This window comes from Pseudophryne corroboree, chromosome 7 (genome assembly GCF_028390025.1).
Source record: "Pseudophryne corroboree isolate aPseCor3 chromosome 7, aPseCor3.hap2, whole genome shotgun sequence".
In the NCBI taxonomy this organism is placed as follows: domain Eukaryota; kingdom Metazoa; phylum Chordata; class Amphibia; order Anura; family Myobatrachidae; genus Pseudophryne; species Pseudophryne corroboree.
In genome coordinates this window covers 248,766,518-248,786,416 of record NC_086450.1, presented here as the reverse complement: position 1 = coordinate 248,786,416, position 19,899 = coordinate 248,766,518, and positions in this window count along the sequence as shown.

Genomic DNA, 19,899 nt, shown 5'->3' with positions numbered 1-19,899 from the left:
GAGGCGCCATAGGGCTCCGAAATCATGTACTACCCCGAAGGCGTATCTAGAATCGGTGTAGATATTGGCTGACTTGCCCTTAGCCAATTCACATGCTCTGGTTAGGGCGACCAGTTCAGCAACCTGGGCTGAGTGAGGTGGGCCTAGCGGTTCCGCTTCTATGGTGTCTTGGTCATCTACGACTGCGTATCCAGTACACAAGTCTCCCGAGTCTGACTGTCTATGACAACTACCGTCAGTGTAGAACGTGAGTTCTGCATCTTCCAGTGGATTGTCACTGATGTCAGGCCTTGCGGTAAAATTTTGGGTCAAATATTCCATACAATCATGTGTATCTTCCTTTGCATTAAATCCTCCTTCCCCTTCACTCTCACCTTCCACCCTTTGTGTCTGACCAGGCACACCTGGGAGAAATGTTGCAGGATTTAATGCGCTGCATCTCCTTATGGTGATGTTTACTGGGGCCATTAATGCCAATTCCCATCTTGTAAACCTTGCTGATGAGACGTGTCTGGTTTGGGCAGAATTCAATAAGGCAGATACCGCATGTGGTGTATGGATTGTGAGGTTGTGGCCTAGCACGACATCTTCGCTTTTTGTCACTAGCAATGCTATCGCAGCAACGCTTCGCAAGCATGTGGGGAGGGATCGCGCTACCGTATCTAGCTGAGCGCTGTAGTATGCAACTGGCCTGCTGGCGTCACCGTGTTTTTGGGTTAGTACACCTGCTGCGCACCCAGCACTTTCTGTTCCGTATAGTTCAAAGGGTTTCCCATAGTCTGGCATACCTAGTGCTGGTGCCTGCGTTAGGCATTGCTTAAGTCTCTCAAATGCTGTTTCGGATTCGTCGGTATGCGAAATCCGATCAGGTTTGTTTGAGGAGACCATTTCCTGCAAAGGTAGCGCCAATATGGAAAACCCTGGGATCCAATTACGGCAATACCCACACATTCCTAAAAACGTTCTGATCTGTTGCTGGGTTTGTGGCAGGGTCATGTCTCTAATTGCTTGGATTCTATCAGCGGTCAGGTGTCTCAGTCCTTGTGTTAGACAGTGTCCCAAATATTTTACCTTAGTCTGGCATAATTGTAACTTGTCTTTGGAAACCTTGTGACCTGTGTCTGAAAGATGAAACAGGAGCTGTTTCGTATCCTTCAGAGAGGCTTCCAGTGAATCTGAACACAGCAGTAAATCGTCCACGTACTGTATCAATACTGATCCACTCTCTGGTTGGAAAGACTGTAAACAATCATGCAGAGCCTGAGAAAATATACTTGGACTATCTATGAAACCTTGGGGTAACCGAGTCCATGTGTATTGGACTCCTCTGTATGTGAATGCAAACAAATATTGGCTGTCAGGATGCAGAGGTACCGAAAAGAAAGCGGAGCAGAGGTCAATAACAGTGAAAAATTTGGCAGTGGGAGGAATTTGCATTAGGATGACAGCTGGATTTGGCACTACGGGGAACTGACTCTCAACTATTTTGTTAATCCCCCTTAGATCCTGCACTAGCCTGTAACCCCTCCCCCCACTCTTTTTAACAGGGAAGATGGGACTATTGGCTGTGCTGGACGTTCTTACCAGAATGCCCTGTTGCAGCAAGCGTTCTATTACTGGGAAGACTCCTAACTCCACCTCTGGCTTCAGAGGATACTGTGGGATTTTTGGAGCTATCCTACCATCTTTTACTTGTACAACTACTGGAGCTACGTTTGCCATTAATCCAGTGTCCTGTCCATCTTTTGTCCAAAGTGACTCTGGTATCTGAGATGTCATCTCTTCTATTTGGGATGGATTCCTATTTGTCATAATGGAATGTGACATTAATTTTGATGGGGAGTCTAACATGTCTCGTACCTCCTGAGCGTGATTCTCAGGAATGTCCAAGAATACACCTTCAGGAGTACAATAAATGACGCAACCCATTTTACATAGTAAGTCTCTACCCAGGAGATTAGTTGGTGCAGATGCAGCCAGCAAAAAGGAATGCTTGGTGTGCAAAGGCCCTATTGTAATCTCGGCTGGTTTGCTAACAGGGTAGTGCTGGACTACTCCTGTTACTCCCATGGCTGGAATTGTCCTACCAGTGGTTCTCATGCCCACTGTCGAATTTATCACTGACTTGGCCGCCCCTGTGTCTACAAGAAAGTTTAAGGTTTTACCAGCTACATTGATTGCAATCTCTGGTTCACTTCCAAGACTGGCAATCAACTTAACTGGCTGCAGATTACAGGTATGGCCACACCCCTAGTGGGTATGCTGACCTCCCTGGATCCCGCTGGCAGCGACTACTTGTGAGGGGGTTAGCTGGGAACTACCAGAGGCATGCCAATCTCTGTTCGGGGGATATCTTTTTGTTTCCCCTGTATGTGGCTCAAAACTCCGCCTCTGTGGACCCTGCTCCCAATGTCGTGTGTCGTGTCGTTGTCTAGGGGGTTGAAAAGATTTTGTTACATTTCTTACTCTACATTCTCGTGCATAGTGTCCCGGTCTGTTACAGGAATAACAAGTTATTACAGTTGACTTACTTACAGGATTCGATGGTACATACGCAGGCTGCTTTGTGGTCAGCGCCTGTATACTTACTGACATTAATTTATCACTTTGCGACTCTCTGTGCCTGGTGATGTTTCTGTCGTGATCAATAGCAGCCTCTCTCAAGGTGGACACTGACAGACCTCGCCAACATGGTTGCGTGGTCTGTACCCTAGCTTTTAATGTTTCCTTTAAACCATCCATCAGTACAGATACTGCTACTTCTTGATGGTTTGGGTTGGTCCTAATGTCTTCTATACCAGTGTATTTTGCCATTTCTAATAGTGCCCGGTGAAAATATTCTGTTGCCGTTTCGGACTCCTTTTGCTTAATGGAAAATATTTTATTCCATTTAGCAACGGCTGGGAAATACTCTTTTAGCTGCAAATTTATCCTTTTTACATTATCCTTGTTGTACACGTCTGTAAGCGGTACATCTTTATCCAATGCACAGTCAGCTAAGAATTGAGTTGAGTCGACATTGGAAGGTAAACAAGCTCTTAGCAGTATCTGCCAATCCTTGTTGTTGGGTTCTACAGTGTTACCTAGATCCCTGATGTATTTTTGGCTAGCAACTAAGTCTTTCCTGGGGTCAGGAAATTCAGACACTATTGTTCTTAATTCCATTCGGGAGAATGGAGTGTACATGGCAATGTTCCTTATGGGAGTGGCTCCAGACACATCTGTTTTTCCATTGGGAACTGCTATTACCCTTACAGGAGCAATTCTAACAGCCTCTTCCTGTGTAGATTCTACAGCTTGTTGTGGTACAATTGTTTCAGTGTAGTGCATGGTGCCGTACTTACCCGTTGACACGACCTCACCTATCCCTCCGCTAGGGGCCTTTGCTAATCTCGTGGGTGTTGCTGTGCCTACTGTGGTTTCTGATATGGTGGCCGCTAGAGAGAGCGCTGAAATTGTTGCCGAATCGTCTTCTTGATCACACTCCTGAGGAAAGTTCAAAACAGGGTACAACTTGCACGGGTTAATAATTGCCTGGGTTACTTGGTTAACATCATTAACATTTACAGGGTTACTAAGAGTTTGTGTTTTACAACCCAGTGCGTTTCTCTCCGCAATCAACTTCTCTCCTGCAATGTATGGTGGAGGAGGGGCTGTGGCTATCAGCTTCCTGACTGCCCCAGATCCCGCCGCCAGAGCCAAACCTCTCTGTATCTCACCTTCCTGCTGCCACAACTGTAAATAATCATGATGCTGAATTCGTCTCTTTGTTGATTTTATGAGACATATCCTCCTCCTTAAATTTTGTAACACTTCTGGACTGAAGCTACCTATTCTTGGGAATTTCTCCCTGTCTTGTACAGTCATTTTCTCCCATTCATCACATAAAACCTCTGTGTGACTTCCGTATTTTTCACACATGATGTATCTTGCCGACCCGACTGGTCGGTTCTCTGAATCAACCCGAACCGAGGTTGATCGCCCCCTACCTGAACAACTGGCCCCCATAATCTGCAGGTGTTGCTTATTCCTCCTTGGATCTTTATATCAAGGTTTTCAGCGAACCCTTACAAACAAACCAAGATGTCCTGGGCAGGCTGGCGGTGGCGGTTTACCAAGTACCCCACTCACTTCTCGCCCACGTTGGCCAGTACTGCAATCACTGTATCCAGAGCTGCTGTACCCAACTCAGGGCCCCTGTGAACCTTTATTTACTGGGGCGCGTTCCCCAGCAAGTATTGGTTGTTGGATAGTTCCTGAGTGACCAGCGAACCTCCCTTCCAAAAATAATAAATTACACAAATCACGTCAGAATGTACAAATAGCGTTTGTGACCACTTTACTCTAATGGTATTAGGTCAGATTACTAACTACTGCACACAATTACGTGCGGTACAATCGTTCAGTACATAAGCACTACTTGTCATGTACTGAAAGATCAATGGAATCGAAAATTTCGGCTGCGAATTCCTTCAGCATGAGCTTGTATGGCCTATATGGGTTCTGCACCAACACCCCTGGCGTTGTGCCTCTTGTACCTTTATAGCGGACCTCTTTGTCTATTTTACCTGTTACCTTATGACCTCCTGGTCTGTTACCTTATGACCTCCTGGTCTGTCACCTTATGACCTCCTGGTCTGTTACCTTATGGTCCGCTATACTCTAATGCTCAAATATTATTTAACCAGGGATGCCTCCCTAGCCACCGTATATGTCACTTACACGTATGTTCCTCGACGAGTACCCGACTTTCCTTTTGGTTCAACCTCTAAGTTATATAAACTTATGTGATAAAAACACACTCACTCAACACATGTACACTTTGTTTCTATATCTATTTCTGCGCAGAAATTTTCTTCAGCCCAGCTGTGTTACCAATTAGGAGCAGGATCTGTTAAACTAAATTTCAGATTTTTCCAAAAATAGATTTGCGTTATTTACCGCGTCGCGTTATCTACCGCTGTGCGTTATTTATCGCCTTTGCGTTAATTATCGCTTTGCGCTAAAATCCAACTTTTCGTGACGAGCTACGTGGGCGTAACCGGACGCTACGTTGCGTAATGTACGCTGCGTGCGTCTGCCTCTGGATTGCGTACGCTAGTCTTTGTTAGAGACACGTGTACGCAAAGCAAAGATCCACCGTAACACAATTTCTACCTTTATCAATGTAGATGATCCCTGATCATCTACCGCACACCACACTGACTGCCTTATCTCCCAGACAAGCCGTGTGTTGGTCTATACTTTAACTATTACCTCTATTCTTAAACTATGAAATAACAGCAAATCTCTTTTGGCACTTTTCTATCAACTATAAACATTGGCAAACAGGAATAGTGATATACGAAATTGAAAAAGAAATGCAGATATATATGTATGCGTGCGTGTATACGCAAGACAGAAGAGAAATAAACAGTTTTAAAAAAAACACAAGCGTTTTGTTCTTACCTCCGGTTCCCGGATTCCTTCAGCACTCTTTATCTAAGCAAAGCAGACACTTATCCCGTCAGGACTGCGAGACAACCTCCCGTCCTTTGCTGAGGGATAATGTCTGCTGATCTACCTAGTGCAGATGTGAGAAGGACAGGATGAGTCCCCAATTGACAATGCTAAATTCCTTTGTCGTATAAATAACCCTTTATGAGGTCTAAGAACACTGTACGCTGTTTACTTAAGAAGTACCGTAAGGGTACGCTAGTTGCGTAACGATCGCTCAGCCGTAGGCGAGACGCTCAAGCGCCACGTTCGCTCACGGCCCAGTGATCACAGGACAGCACGTTATTGGTTATGTCTAGAGTAATGATTCGCTATGGCGTAGCGTACGCTCGAGACCACGAGGAGATCACCAGCGGCGCAGACGCTCACAACGCTATACCTTTATGTCTAAACCTTTTATCAATGAAATACACAGAATACCTTAATGTGAATACAGGGTGTATGTGCAACCTTGTGTAACCTAACTAACTACAAAGCTGCTTGAGCGTCACCGACGCTCAAGTGAACACTTAAAACTATAGAAAATACACAGATACTGGTTTAGGGTCCAAAGCCTATCAACTGTATTATATCTAATATACTTGTAAAAGAGAATAACAGTACAAATGATACACTACAATATAACAGAGACTTCCTAACCAAAATACAATACTATCTAATACAATACAATACTAGTCTAGGGGAGATATGAGAGAAAAGAGAATAGAGAGAGAGAAATGGAGAGAGATGAGAGAAATTGGCTCACAGTAAGACAATGATTACGGAGAGAAACTTACGCACAAAGGGTATGATCGCATGCGCCTCGATATCCAGCTCCCGATTGTCAGCAAGACAACCGTTGATGAGAGAGTGAAGTTGGATATGGTCGGCCTGCCTATTTATGCCCCACACACAATGCAATCTCACAGTCCCTACAATCCCATTGTCCATTGGACGTCGGAATTCGGCCCTGCATCATAACAAAAGGTCATAGGTTGATTCATACAGGTGGGCTGTGACGATTTCAAACAGCTCAGGTGGGTGGGAAACTAGGTTTCCCGCCGCATACCTGAGTATGAGTAAATAATAGAAATGGACATAAACTTCTTATGTCCATAACTATTCGCACGAGCGATTAATACGCTCCAAACCAACACCGGAATATTGCTATTTAAATACTCTTCCGATGGGTACCAAACACTACTGCATGACTCCTGTTAGACCCTTCCCACGATACAAAGAGGGATTCCTCAGCTCAGGGACATTCTATATTAACCAAACTTTCAGAATCTATCAAAGGGACCATGATCTACAAACTACATTAATTGTGGAAATATGTAACGAATGAGTCGCACGCTACGACTACATAAACTCTACCGTAAATACGCATACCGTGCGCCCGCGGGTGCACGCTATTGCGGGTATGCGCCTTCACGGGAGAGCGTACGCATGCGCAGCGCGGACCAGTGTGCGGTGCAAATATGGCAGTGTGTATGGGGATATTTTTCTGACTTTGACAGTTAATACAGAGAGCAACAAAATCTCATAGGCTGAATTATTCAGATAGCTTTTCATACATTGAACATAAGATATTTAAATTCTTATTCAAGTAACTCTTTATACATTCAGCAACACCGTCATTCGATAGATTTGAACCAACTTGGTAGTATATTTGTTAACTAACAGTTCTTGCAACTTGTAAAGAGCTATAGCTCATCTGTCCCTGTAATTAAACCATTCCTTGCATATGATACATTGTTTCAAATTGAATAGATGGTAACAGTCGATAAATGTGTTAGATAAATAGATGCAGAGTCCTATAGATACTGGGACGATACAGGCCTCTTGCGCTTCCAGATGTATTAAATCTATCACACGCTGATCAGCATGAGTATGCGGCTTTTGTGCATGAACTTACATTCAAGTTCAATCTCGCGTACACATAGCAGTTTCTTTACAACACACCGCAAACGATGAGACACAGACGAGCTCTAAGGGACAGTTAACTTACATTAGTGTTCTGTCTCGAGTGCACGTAAAGGTATCTTTCACTCGCTTCACCAAGGGAATATCTCCACACCAGTGTTTCCAAGCAAAAAACAGGTTTATTTTCTAAAAAAACTGGGTACATCCAATAATATTTAAAACATCCAAAACATTAATGTGTGTAAAAAATTGTATAAAATTACACATTTAAAAAGTGCCAGCAAAAATGTATTTACGGTGCTCAGGTAACACAGAGACGGATATTAGCAAACCTCTGCAGCGGTTAGTTACCTCACTCGTCTCTTCGTCTGGTCCCAAGTGAATCCTCCCGAGCACCGGCGGCACACCAGAGCTTGCGGGCTCCTTTGTCGAGTTTGTGCTGTCTCCTTCACGTCCAGGGTATATAAAGCGATTCTAGTCCCTCCCTTTCATAAATTAACCAATCACTGACTCACAGGTGTAATTTATCCGAACCCCAAGCTGCTTTCATACACAATCCCTTATATCCTAATTAATACATAATGCCAGCACTAAGTGAACAGATTGTATTAAATGCTCTAATCGAATGTAACAAGTGCATTATGCTAAGGAGATCGCCACCGCATCTGCAACAGTTCTATAAATTAACTATCTTGTAGCATTACACACCCATGTAATCGGCACGATATTAATGTGTGCACCGAGTATGGGGTTAAACCGTCGGCTAGTATAAGTGACGGTTCAGTGGAATACAAAGTTACTATCCTTAATCGGACTGCTAATTATGTCCGTGAATTATAGATGTCAGGTTACCCGCATTACCGCTGCCGCCGTTTGTTGTTAGATTGAACTTGAATGTAAGTTCATGCACAAAAGCCGCATACTAATGCTGATCGGCGTGTAATAGATTTAATACATCTGGAAGCGCAAGAGGCCTGTATGGTCCCAGTATCTATTGCACTTTTTGAGAGTGGGTGTGCTCTCTCCGTTTGATATTGGTCACCTGCCTGCATTCAGACTGAGCACAAAGAAGAGAAAACCACAGCTTGTTTTGTTTAGATGTAGAGTCCTGTTGTATTTTGACGGTCTACCCTTCTGCTGTTGCCCCATGTACCAGGGTATTGCGGTGGCAGTGAATGGGGTCAATGAGAGAGGGCAGAAACCGTGCACGCCAGGACTGAAAAAGATAAAGAGCGAGCGGCTTCTGCTTTCCCCGATTCACATCCAACCTCCCCTGTTGTACACGAACATTGCAGGGGGGGCTGCGGATGAGAGAGCCGCTCTGAATACCTATTTGCAGTGTGCAGTCTGTGTATTGCTGGAGGATCTCCGTTGTTTGCCGAGAGAGCCCCGGGCGCCGGGTCGGGTGTAATCCCCGCACCTCCGGAAGTGATGCGCGCCCAGGCTCTCATCAACTGAGACGTACGTTATAAAGGGTAAACAATAATGGGTTATGTCGCACTTCCATTGGGAAAGAGGCTATCGGCATATGTAATAAAGCAACTAAAGTAGTATCTAAGAGAAACGCCTGATCAAGAGTCTGATGGACATAATTTTCCATACCTTCCACCCAATCCAGTGCATACCTTAGGTTGGATGCCAGGGCGTAATCTTCAGCATTCGGAAGATTAATACCTCCCAGCAATAATGGTTGTTGTAATTTTAACAACAAAATCCTGGGATGTTTAACAGTCCAAATTAATTTGATTATTGCCCTATCGATAAACGCGATATGTTTTTGGTCAACAGAGAAGGTAACATCTGGATTGGGTAGAGAAGTCTGGGAAAAGAGACCATCCAAAATAAATGACAACAGCCTATATAGGAAAAAGGCAGGTGTCTCCATTTATTAAAATAAGTCAACATTTGGTTGATAAAATGTACTGAATAAAGATTAGATAGATCCCTGGGGAATCTCAACCCTAGATATATCAAAAACTCTTGTGCTCAGCAAAAAGGAAACGAGGATGCCCATACCATTTTAGCATTAGGATGTAGCATAGTAACATAGTAATTGAGGTTGCAAAGAGGCAAAATGCCCATCATGTTCAACCTGTATTCTGTATCAAGTTGAGTTGATTTTACTGTACCTGCTGAAGAATGTTTTATGACTAGTTAACAACTATAAGTCATGTCACACCCTGATTAACAACATCAGTATTTTAAATGTTGTAATCTTGGATATCCTTTTCAATCAGAAATTCATCCAATCCTTTTTAAATGCATTTACAGAGTCCACCATTACCACTTTCCCTGGCAAGGAATTCCAAATCCTTATTGCCCTAACAGTAAAGAACCCTTTCCTCAGTTGCATAAGGATTTTTTCCCCCTCCAGCCTCAACGGGTGCCCACGTGTCCTAAACAGAGTTCTTTTAATAAATAATTCCTCTGATAACTCCTTGTAGTGCCCCTTTACATAGTTGAAGACATTAATAATGTCTCCTCTTAGACGCCTTTTTTCCAGTATATACATATTCAACCTGGTAAACCTTTCCTCGTAATCCAGTACCTCTAGCCCTTTAATCAATTTAGTAGCTCGCCTTTGAACCATTTCAAATTCACCAATATCTTTTTTATACAGTGGTGCCTAAAACTGAACACAGTATTCCAGGTGCGGACGTACCAATGATTTGTACAGCGTCAGGATTACATCCCCGTCCCTTGTCCCAGATTTCAAGTTTAGATACGTCATTCTGCAGAGACTCTACATCTATTTCTGAATTAATTACCCTACACAGTTTAGTATCATCTGCAAATATTGAAACTGTGCTTTCCAGGCCTATTTCTAGGTCATTGATAAATACGTTGAACAGTTGTGGCCCAAGTATGGACCCCTGTGGTATTCCGCTGATGACTGGTGTCCAGCTTGAAGACTTCCCGGTGACCACTACTCGCTGTACCCTGTTGTCCAGCCAGTTACTTATCCATGTACAAACAGTTTTTCCTAGGCCAAGCTCCTTTAATTTGATGATTAGTCTCCTGTGAGGCACTATATCAAAGGCTTTTGCAAAATCTAAGTAGACAACATCCACTGCTTTTCCTTGGTCAAGATTGTTGCTCACTTCCTTGTAGAAGTTAACTAAGTTAGTTTGACATGATCTGTCCCTCACAAACCCATTCTGGTTCTTGCTAATAATCTTAGTAGTCTACAGATACTCCTATATGCTATCCCTTAGAATTCCTTCCAATATTTTCCCCACTATAGATGTCAAACTAACCGGTCTGTAGTTATCCGGATGATTTTTGGATCCCTTTTTAAATAATGGCACTACCTCTGCTATACGCCAATCCTTCGGTACCATGCCAGATCTAATTGAAATATTGAAAATCAAGTATAGGGGTCTTGCTAGTTGTGACCTAAGCTCCATAAGAACCCTCAGATGAAGTCCGTCTGGGCCAGGTGATTTATTAATCTTTATTTTGCATAATCTCTCGCTGACTACTTCCTCACTTAAACAAGTATCTAACCACAAATCCTTAATGTCACTATCGCTATACACTACTCCCACCATCAGTTCTTCTCTGGTGAACACTGCTGAAAAAAATGTATTCAGTATTTCCGCTTTTGATTCGTCATCATTTATCAATACTCCAAATTCATCTTTTATTGGACCTATGTTCTCCTTTTTTAATCTTTTTTTTTCCAATAAAAGTTTATTAAGTTTTTTACAGAGAAAAACACTAGAGACATACAAACATACAAGCAGGTACAACAGGAGAACATTATATGTTCAAAAAGCTGCGGTAAATGTCAAGTAGGAATATACCTAACTACAAGTTAGTTTTCTTTTTTTAAGACAATGGCCTCCATAAAACAAGCAACCTATTGAAACACATTACAGATCCTGCTTGGACATACAGAAATCCAATACAAATTATGTAAATCAGAGAGAGAAAACAGTAAAAAATAAAAAAATTTGGAAGTAAAAGAGTATAAGAGAAGAGGGCAGAGAAGAACAGGAAGGAAGAACCAGAGGGAGATAAAAGTGTGGGGGGGGGGGGGGTTGTTGTGTGGAAGGTCAGATAACCAATAAAACTGGTAATGAGGGGATGCTTCCCCTAACATTGGGAGGTTGGTAAATTACCTGAGAAAAATCCAATATGTGAGATATGCATGCATGACTTATGCAATAGGTATGTCGGCGAGGATTTGAAGTCCAACCAGGGATACCAGGTAGCTGTGAATCTTTGTTGGCTTTCAGGGGTCACTCATTTCTTTTTTAATCTTTTACTGTTTATGCATTTAAAAAAAAATTTAGGATTGGTTTTACTCTCTATAGCAATTTGCTTTTCATTTAAAATTTTAGCTGCACTTATTGCTTTTTTGCGTGTTTTGTTGCATTCCTTGTAGTACTGGAGTGAATCCTCCTTTCCATTAGATTTAAATGCTTTGAAAGCACGCTTCTTTTTTATCGATTTCTGCCTTAACCTACTTGTTAAGCCACATTGGTTTAAGTTTGGTACTCCTGCGCTTACTGCCCATGGGAATAAATTTGTGAATATTGCTATCTAGCAACCCTTTTAAATCATCCCACATTTCCGAAGTGTTCTTACCATGAAAGAAAACTTCCCACTCAATGTCGTTTAGTGCACATCTCAGCATAATGAAGTTAGCCTTCCTAAAGTTAAATGTTTTTGTTGACCCCTTATAGCTATGTTTCCTAAAACTGATGTCGAATGTGATCATATAGTGATCACTGTTACCCAAAGTCTCCCCAACTTTAGTATTCGATATGATGTCCACATTATTAGTAATTACTAGATCCAGAGTAGTTTTACGCCTAGTTGGGTCCTCGACTAATTGAGACAAGTAGTGATCCTTTAACATATTTAAGAACCTGTTGCCCCTCGCTTTAACACATGAATCGTTACTCCAATTAATATCAGGATAGTTAAAATCCCCACTCACTAGGATGCCCCCAATCCCGCAGCATGTATCGCCAAAGCTTCCGTTTTATTAAAATTAACAAGAAACAAAAAATAATATGGAAATCATTCAAACCTTTTTGTAAACTAGGCACTGAGGTCATGGGTTCGATTCCCACCATGTGTGGATTCCCAACTGTGTGGAGTTTGTATATTCTCCCTGTACTTGCGTGGGTTTCCTCCAGGTACTCCGGTTTCCTCCCACAAACCAAAAATATACTGGTAGGTTAATTGGCTCCCAACAAAATAAACCCTAGCATGAATGTGTGTACGTGTACATGTGGTAGGGAATCTAGATTGTAAGCTCCACTGGGGCAGGGACTGATGTGAATGGCCAAATATTCTCTGTAAAGTGCTGCGGAATATGTGTGCACTATATAAATAACTGGTAATAAATAAAAATAAATAAAAGTGAATCGTCACCAAAAGCCAATACCTTTACCTCTGTATTGCCTAGTATAACTCCCTTCCAAGAAACATCATGAAATAATGTACATATTAATGGCTCAAGAGCTTAATTAAATAATATTGGTGAAAGGGACATCCCTGACGGGTCCCTCTAGCTAGCAGAAAAGAAGGCAAATTCAACATTGATCGTTATGTGTGCCTCTGGAGAAGAATATTATATTCTAAAGATCTCAATAAAACCAGGGCCAAATTGTTGAACTTGAAGTATTCTGAGAATACGTGACCAGGAAACACAATCAAAAGCTTTGTCCTCATCACAGCTGACAATGATAGCCTCTTTATTGTCAATTTGGCGAATACTGTACATGGCCGTTACTAGCATGCGTACATTGTGCATGGAGGTATGCCTCTTAACAAAGCCATTCTGCCCTGTGTGTAAAATTCTCGGGAGGATTGATTGCAGATGTTGAGCCAATGATTTAGTAAATATTTTTAAATCCTGATTTAACAGAGATATAGATCTATAGGACTGTACTTGAGTGGGGTCTTTCCCTGGTTTCGTAAACACTACAATCCTAGCCTCAGGAACATTGACGGGAGGCAGATTCCTGGATATTAAAGAATTATACAAAGAAAGGAGACGAGGGAGTAAGTGCTCCTGAAGCATATGATAATATTCCACCACAAAACCATCGGCCAGGGGACTTACCTTTGGCTAAAGATTTAATAAGAGAGGTTAATTCACTGGTGCATTTAAATATTCCATTTCCTCAGTGGTGAGTGTTGGCAAGTCAGCCTTCTGGAGAAAGTGCATACCTTCAATAGGGAGATCTGAAGGAGCTTCATACAAATGTTTATAGTAATTTTGGAACACCTTTGAAATCTCTAATGTAACTGTAACCGGGGACCCAGAATGAGAAGTAATGTATCCGTAACCGGGGACCCAAAATGAGAAGTAATTTGTAAGATATGGGATTGTGCAGTACAAGAACACACCAAATTGGCTAATAGCCTCCATGATTTATTACATCTGCAAAAATATTTATTGCGCTGGATATCATAGGTAAATTGTGCCCTCTCCATGCACCAGGCATCGTACGCATGCTTGGCGTCCAAATATGCTTGTTGAACATCAGCTGAGTCATGTAGAAGTAAGTTCAGGCTGCTGTTTCCCCAAAAAAGGCCCCTTACCTGTATGAACCTAGACTTGTAATGGAACAATGGATGGTTATTTTTGGGGAACGCCTTAGTATTATTAAATGAGAAAACCTCTAACCAATTATTGGAAAGAAAGTAAATAAATACTCTAGTACCTTATTAAAAATTATATGAATGTGCTGATTATTTCTTAAATTGTTTTTCTGAGTGCATCCAAACCAATTAGTCCTAGATGCATAGATGCACAGATGAACATTTCTAAAACAATTTAATATAAACAAAACATAATTAAAACAATTCACATATAGTATAAGTATAATTCATCCTTAAAGCTGTATTTATGTATATTGATGCTGTCAAGTGACCAGATTTGACATTGGCCAGTTCAATTCGTTTTACAGTGCCAATAATGTTTTCATTCAATGCATTTTGTCGATAACTTCTTCAGGGGTGTCTTAGGAACTAAAAAATGGGTGTCTCAGTAAACAGAACATGATTTTCAAATCTATATCATATATTACAAGAGCCAAAGCAAATCTCAATTTACATAGATTGCAGCAGTAATTACAATCTTAGGGGGTTACTCAGGTTTGTTAGCAAACCAAAACAGCACACTAATGGGCAAAACCATGTTGCACTGCAGGTGGGGTAGATGTAACGTGCAGACAGATTTAAGTTGTGTACACACGGTGAGATATTGCCTTGTGATTTCGACTATATAGTCAAAATCGCAAGGAAGGTTAGTTCAAATCGCAAAGTGTTAGCCACCTTGCCATCCCCTTTTCAATCCCGATACGCACTCCCATGGGGTCGGTATCACAAGGCTAGATATACTGTGCAGGCAAGTCAATCCTTGCTATATCAGTGTACTATCTAGTGCATATCACAAGCATTCCAGTAGCTTGCGATATGAGCTTGCAATACTGATCTACGTCATCACAGCCATCCCCGCCGCCCATTTTGTTATTCACTGCGCAGAGGCTGACAAACTAGGAGCCAGCAGCAGTGTGCAGCAGAAAACTACACAAAAACAGTGAGCATACGCCACTGTACACCACCAATGGGTTGGCACATGGGTACAGGGTGCGCGGGGCATATGTAGTGGACTGCATAGAAAGGGTCCACTGTACACCACCAATGTTTTTTGGAGGCACATGGGGACAGGCTTTATGTGTACAGGGCTGCATTTCACTGTGTTTAAGTCCACTGTACACCACCAATGATTATGGGAGACACATGGGGGCATGCTGTTTATGTACTTTGGCTGCATTTCACTGTGTTTATGTCCACTGTATATCACTAATGGGGGGCTGCATAAAGGGCTGCATGTGTCATATAATCAGGCCACTGTACACCACCAATGTTGGGAGGCACATGGGGACAAGGGGCAGGATAAACTGGTCTGCATGTGTGTAGAATGATGCCACTGTACAATGCAACATTGCAGTGTATTTATGTTTCATTGCATTTTTAGGGTGCAGCGTAACATTTAATGCAAAATTGAGGTGTATTATTATTTCATTGCATTTTTGGGGTACAGCGTAATTTTTAATGCAACATTGAGGTGTATTATTGTTTCATGGAATTTTTGGGGTGCAGCATAATCTTTAATATAATAATGGTGTGTAATATTGTTTCATTGCATTATTGGGGTGCAGCGTAATGTTTAATGTAACACTGAGGTGTATTATTGTTTCATTGCATTTTTGGGGTGCAGCGTAATGTTTAATACAATGATGGTGTGTAATATTGTTTCATGGCATTATTGGTGTGCAGCGTAATGTTTCATACAACATTGAGGTGTATTATTGTTTCATTGCATTTTTGGGGTGCAGCGTAATGTTTAATGCAATAATGGTGTGTAATATTGTTTCATTGCATTTTTGGGGTGCAGCATAATGTTTCATGCAATAATGATGTATATTATTGTTTCATGGCATTTTTGGGGTGCAGCATAATGTTTAATGGGCATAACCCAGTGGCATATTATGTTTGGATTGTTTGCCTGTGGTTTTGGATGTGACAGTTGTATTTTGAAGGTATATTGTGTTAATGTATTTCCCACCAGATTTGTCCACTAACGGTACTTGATCTCTGTCATTTGGACCTGCATCCACGGCTAGTAAATAGCCCCCTTGAAATGGTTAAGATCAAGTTGGTCCCGCATTACATATAGGTTACAACCCACATTCACCTACAAATATAAAAGAACACCACAAAACCTTTTTAGCTGGCATAATTTATTTTAAACCAGAGAGTAAACAAACCAATAATGATATTTATTTAATTGCAGCATCCTGGCAGACCACTGCCCTCACTCCATTAAAAAAGGCCATCTAGTTCTCTCTGACCTTTTTAGCCTTGGCATTAGCGGACTGGGTGGTGTGACCAGCTGGGGTTTACACGCCATCCCACCTGCCAGAGTCTGTGATATGTGGCATGTCATCTGGGAGAGCAATAGGTAGAGGCCTAGAATGGGACTGTTTGCGCCTCAGGTAATTGTGCAAAGCGCAACAGCCAAACACTACCCAGTTTATCATGTCCACCCACAAATCAATGGCAGTGTTGAAGATGCGAAATCACCTGCTCAAGATCCCGAATGCATTCGCCACTATGCCCCGGGCCCGAGACAAGTGATAATTAAATATGCGCTTCTCATGGGTGAGGTTTCTTTGTAGGAATGGCTTTAGAATATGCTCCTGGAGAGCAAAGGCTTCATCGGCTACAAAGACAAAGTTCAGTCCATGCTCAGGTAGACGCAGCTGTTTGGATACTAGCCTCTTGTAAAATAAGGTGTCTTTTAAGGAGCCCCCATCTGAGGTTGGCCCATTTCTCCAAATGTCAACAAAAATAAATTTGTAATTGGCATTGTTTATTGCCATTAGAACAACACTAAAGTAACCTTTATAATTGAAGTACAGGGATCCACTTTTGGCAGGTGGTGTATGGCGCACATGTTTCCCGTGAATTGCTCCACCGCAATTGGGAAAGTTCCAGCGCACTTCGAATCTTCTGCTATGGCCCTTAACTCTTCAACAGAAGCAGGAAACTAGAGGGAAAAAAAATGGTTTATTAAAAATGCTTTTCAATGTACATTTCTTTTTGGCACAAACACAGAACACATATAGGTACGTTGAAAATACAATACTGTCCATATCAGTGGCAGAACTACTAGCGGTGCAGGCGGTGCGTTGCACGGAGGCGCGCCGTAATTAAGAGGCCCTAAGCCGTCGGCATTACCAATACAATAAAAGAGTACTCTGACTCATTCAAGTGTCCGTACCGGCCGCGGGCCAAGGGACGGACGAAGTTTCCTAGCAAGAGAGGAGGAGGGGAGACCCTCTCCTCCCCGCCCATCCCTACCTCCAGCTCCTCCTCGCTGCAGCTACCGCCGGGGACACAATATCGTGGTGTCCAATCCCCGGTGGGGTGCGGGCTGTCATGTGACATCCCTGACAACTCTGAGCCAAGTAGTCACCATCCACATTCTCCGATCCAACCGCCTCCACATTCACAGAACAGGTAGCTGGGCTGGCGGATTTGGGGGTGGGGGGGATGGGACTTGGGCTCAGACTGGTGTGTCTACTGTGTTTTATTTGTGATTTAAAAGTCCCTAGAAGCGCCGCTAGCTAGCATACAGCAATCCAGGAAAATGGGTTGTACGGGAGCAATTATTCCATTCTGTTCCATTCATGTTTGTGTGTGTGTGTGTGTGTATATGTATACATACATACGTGTGTGTATATATATATATATATATATATATATATAAATATGTATGTATATATATATATATATATATATACTCATATGTCTCAAAACAGTACAGCTGCACTCAGAGACTCTATCTATCATATGCCAATGATTTGGTTCCTGTAGCAATAGTGTCAATAGTGTTACATATTATAAGGGCACGGTCGTGCCCTTATATTAAGGCTGAATCGAACAAACGGAATTCTCCCATAGGGAACTTCTGAGATGGGGGCATGGTGTTTGAGGGGCTACACCTCAAAACTGATCTGACGTACTGAGCTGAAATTTGGCATGGGCGTGTAGAATCGTCACCCGGTGCTGCATGCCAAATTTCAGGGCAAAATAATAAAAAATGAGGAATTGGGAGTAACCTAAAGTTCCAACTGTCAGTTTTTTTCTGTGACTTCCTTTGTGGCTTTTTGACACCGTTTTCCTATAGAGTGAATTAGATATTTTTTGGGAAGGCATAACTCCGGATAGAGGACGAATTAAGACTTGGGGTTTGTTTTACTAGATAGAGTATGCCCCAGTGTAGTGCCTTTTGGGGTTGTGGTTTTTCAGAAAGTTATAGGGTTTTTTTAATTAAGAGAAATATGCCCCATTATAGAGATAGGGCTTTTCAATTTGTTGCGGCTGCGCAGTGGCCGCCAGGAGAGCGAGAGTGAGTGAGGGAAGGGGTCTCGTGCAGGCTGAGGTTATAAAAGTAGCTGCTGGCGGCGGGAGGAGAGCCAGCGGTTCCTGGGTGTGTGCACCTGCGGTCCCTTACAGACTGCAGTGACCCATTAGGACTGTGGAGGAGAAGGGTAGCGGCATAGCAGCCGCAGGCTTACCGAAAGTGCTCACTACTGAGCAATATGGTCCCCTTACCCGAAGTGGGAGCCGCAGCGGGAGGAATAGCTGGAGCTGCGCCGCAGGAGAAAGTCAGAGGACATCCAGAAGAGACATCCGGTGCAGCGCTGACTCCTGACTGACAGCGCTTGCCTACTGAGCGGTGTGGTACCCCCACACCTGAAGCGGGAGCGGCAGCCGGAGAAGACAGCTGTGCTGCACGGAAGAAGTCAGGCAGCAGCACCAGCGGGCTGAGGTGGGGAGGATCAGTATGGTCCCTTACATGCGGCTCACATTCAGATCCATCCGGCTCCCTTCCCCTCCTCCCCTGCACCCTTAGCAGCCTGCCCCCACCATGTATTCCATCCTGGGGAGGGGGGGGAGGCTGGCAACAGTAGCAGTGGCATCGGAGCATACATACTCTGCGGTAGTTACCGGCAGCGAGACGTGCGGCTCATGTTCAGACCCCCCCCCTCACCTGCTGTGTGTCCAGCCCCCCCCCTCGCCTGCTGTGTGTCCAGCCCCCCCCCTCACCTGCTGTGTGTCCAGCCACCCCCCCCCTCCCCTGCTGTGTGTCCGGCCTACCCCCCCCCCTCCCTGCTGTTTGTCCGGCCACCCTCCCCTCCCCTGCTGTGTGTCCTGCCTACCCCCCCTCCTTGCTGTGTGTCCAGCCACCCCCCCCCCCTCACCTGCTGTGTGTCCGGCCTAACCTCCCCCCCCCCCCCCTCCCTGCTGTTTGTCTGGCCACCATCCCCTCCCCTCCCCTGCTGTGTGTTCGGCAACTCCCCCCTCTTCCCGCTGTGTTCGGCCACCCCCTCCCCTCCCTGCCGTGTGTCCGGTCAGAGCCGGCCCTAACCAGTATGATGCCCTAGGCAAGATTTTGGCTGGTGCCCCCTAGCACCACCGCTGGTTCCGCCTCTGACCTTGTACCCCCTATATTTTAAATAGGAACAGTTCGCACATTTGGCACACAGCCCAAAAAGGGGTGTGTTTTTGCTTTGCTTGCAAGGGGCATGGCCACACAATAATCCCAATTCCAATTACTCCACACAGTACTGCAACTTTATTCACATATGATCATGCGATAGTGTCCATAATTCATATTACATCCCACAGTAGTATCACTTTACCTTATAAACGTTACTCCTCACAGTAGAGCCCCTTATTCACATTACATCACACTGAATTGCTCCTTATTCACATTACACCACACCCTATTGCTATTTATTCACATTAGACGACACTGTAGTGCCCTTTATATACGCAACGCAACCTAGTAGAGCACCTTATACACATAATGCCACACATTAGTAATGCATTTATACACATTCCACACAATAATGCGCCTTACACATTATGACAACCTTTATTAATGCCCTTTTACAC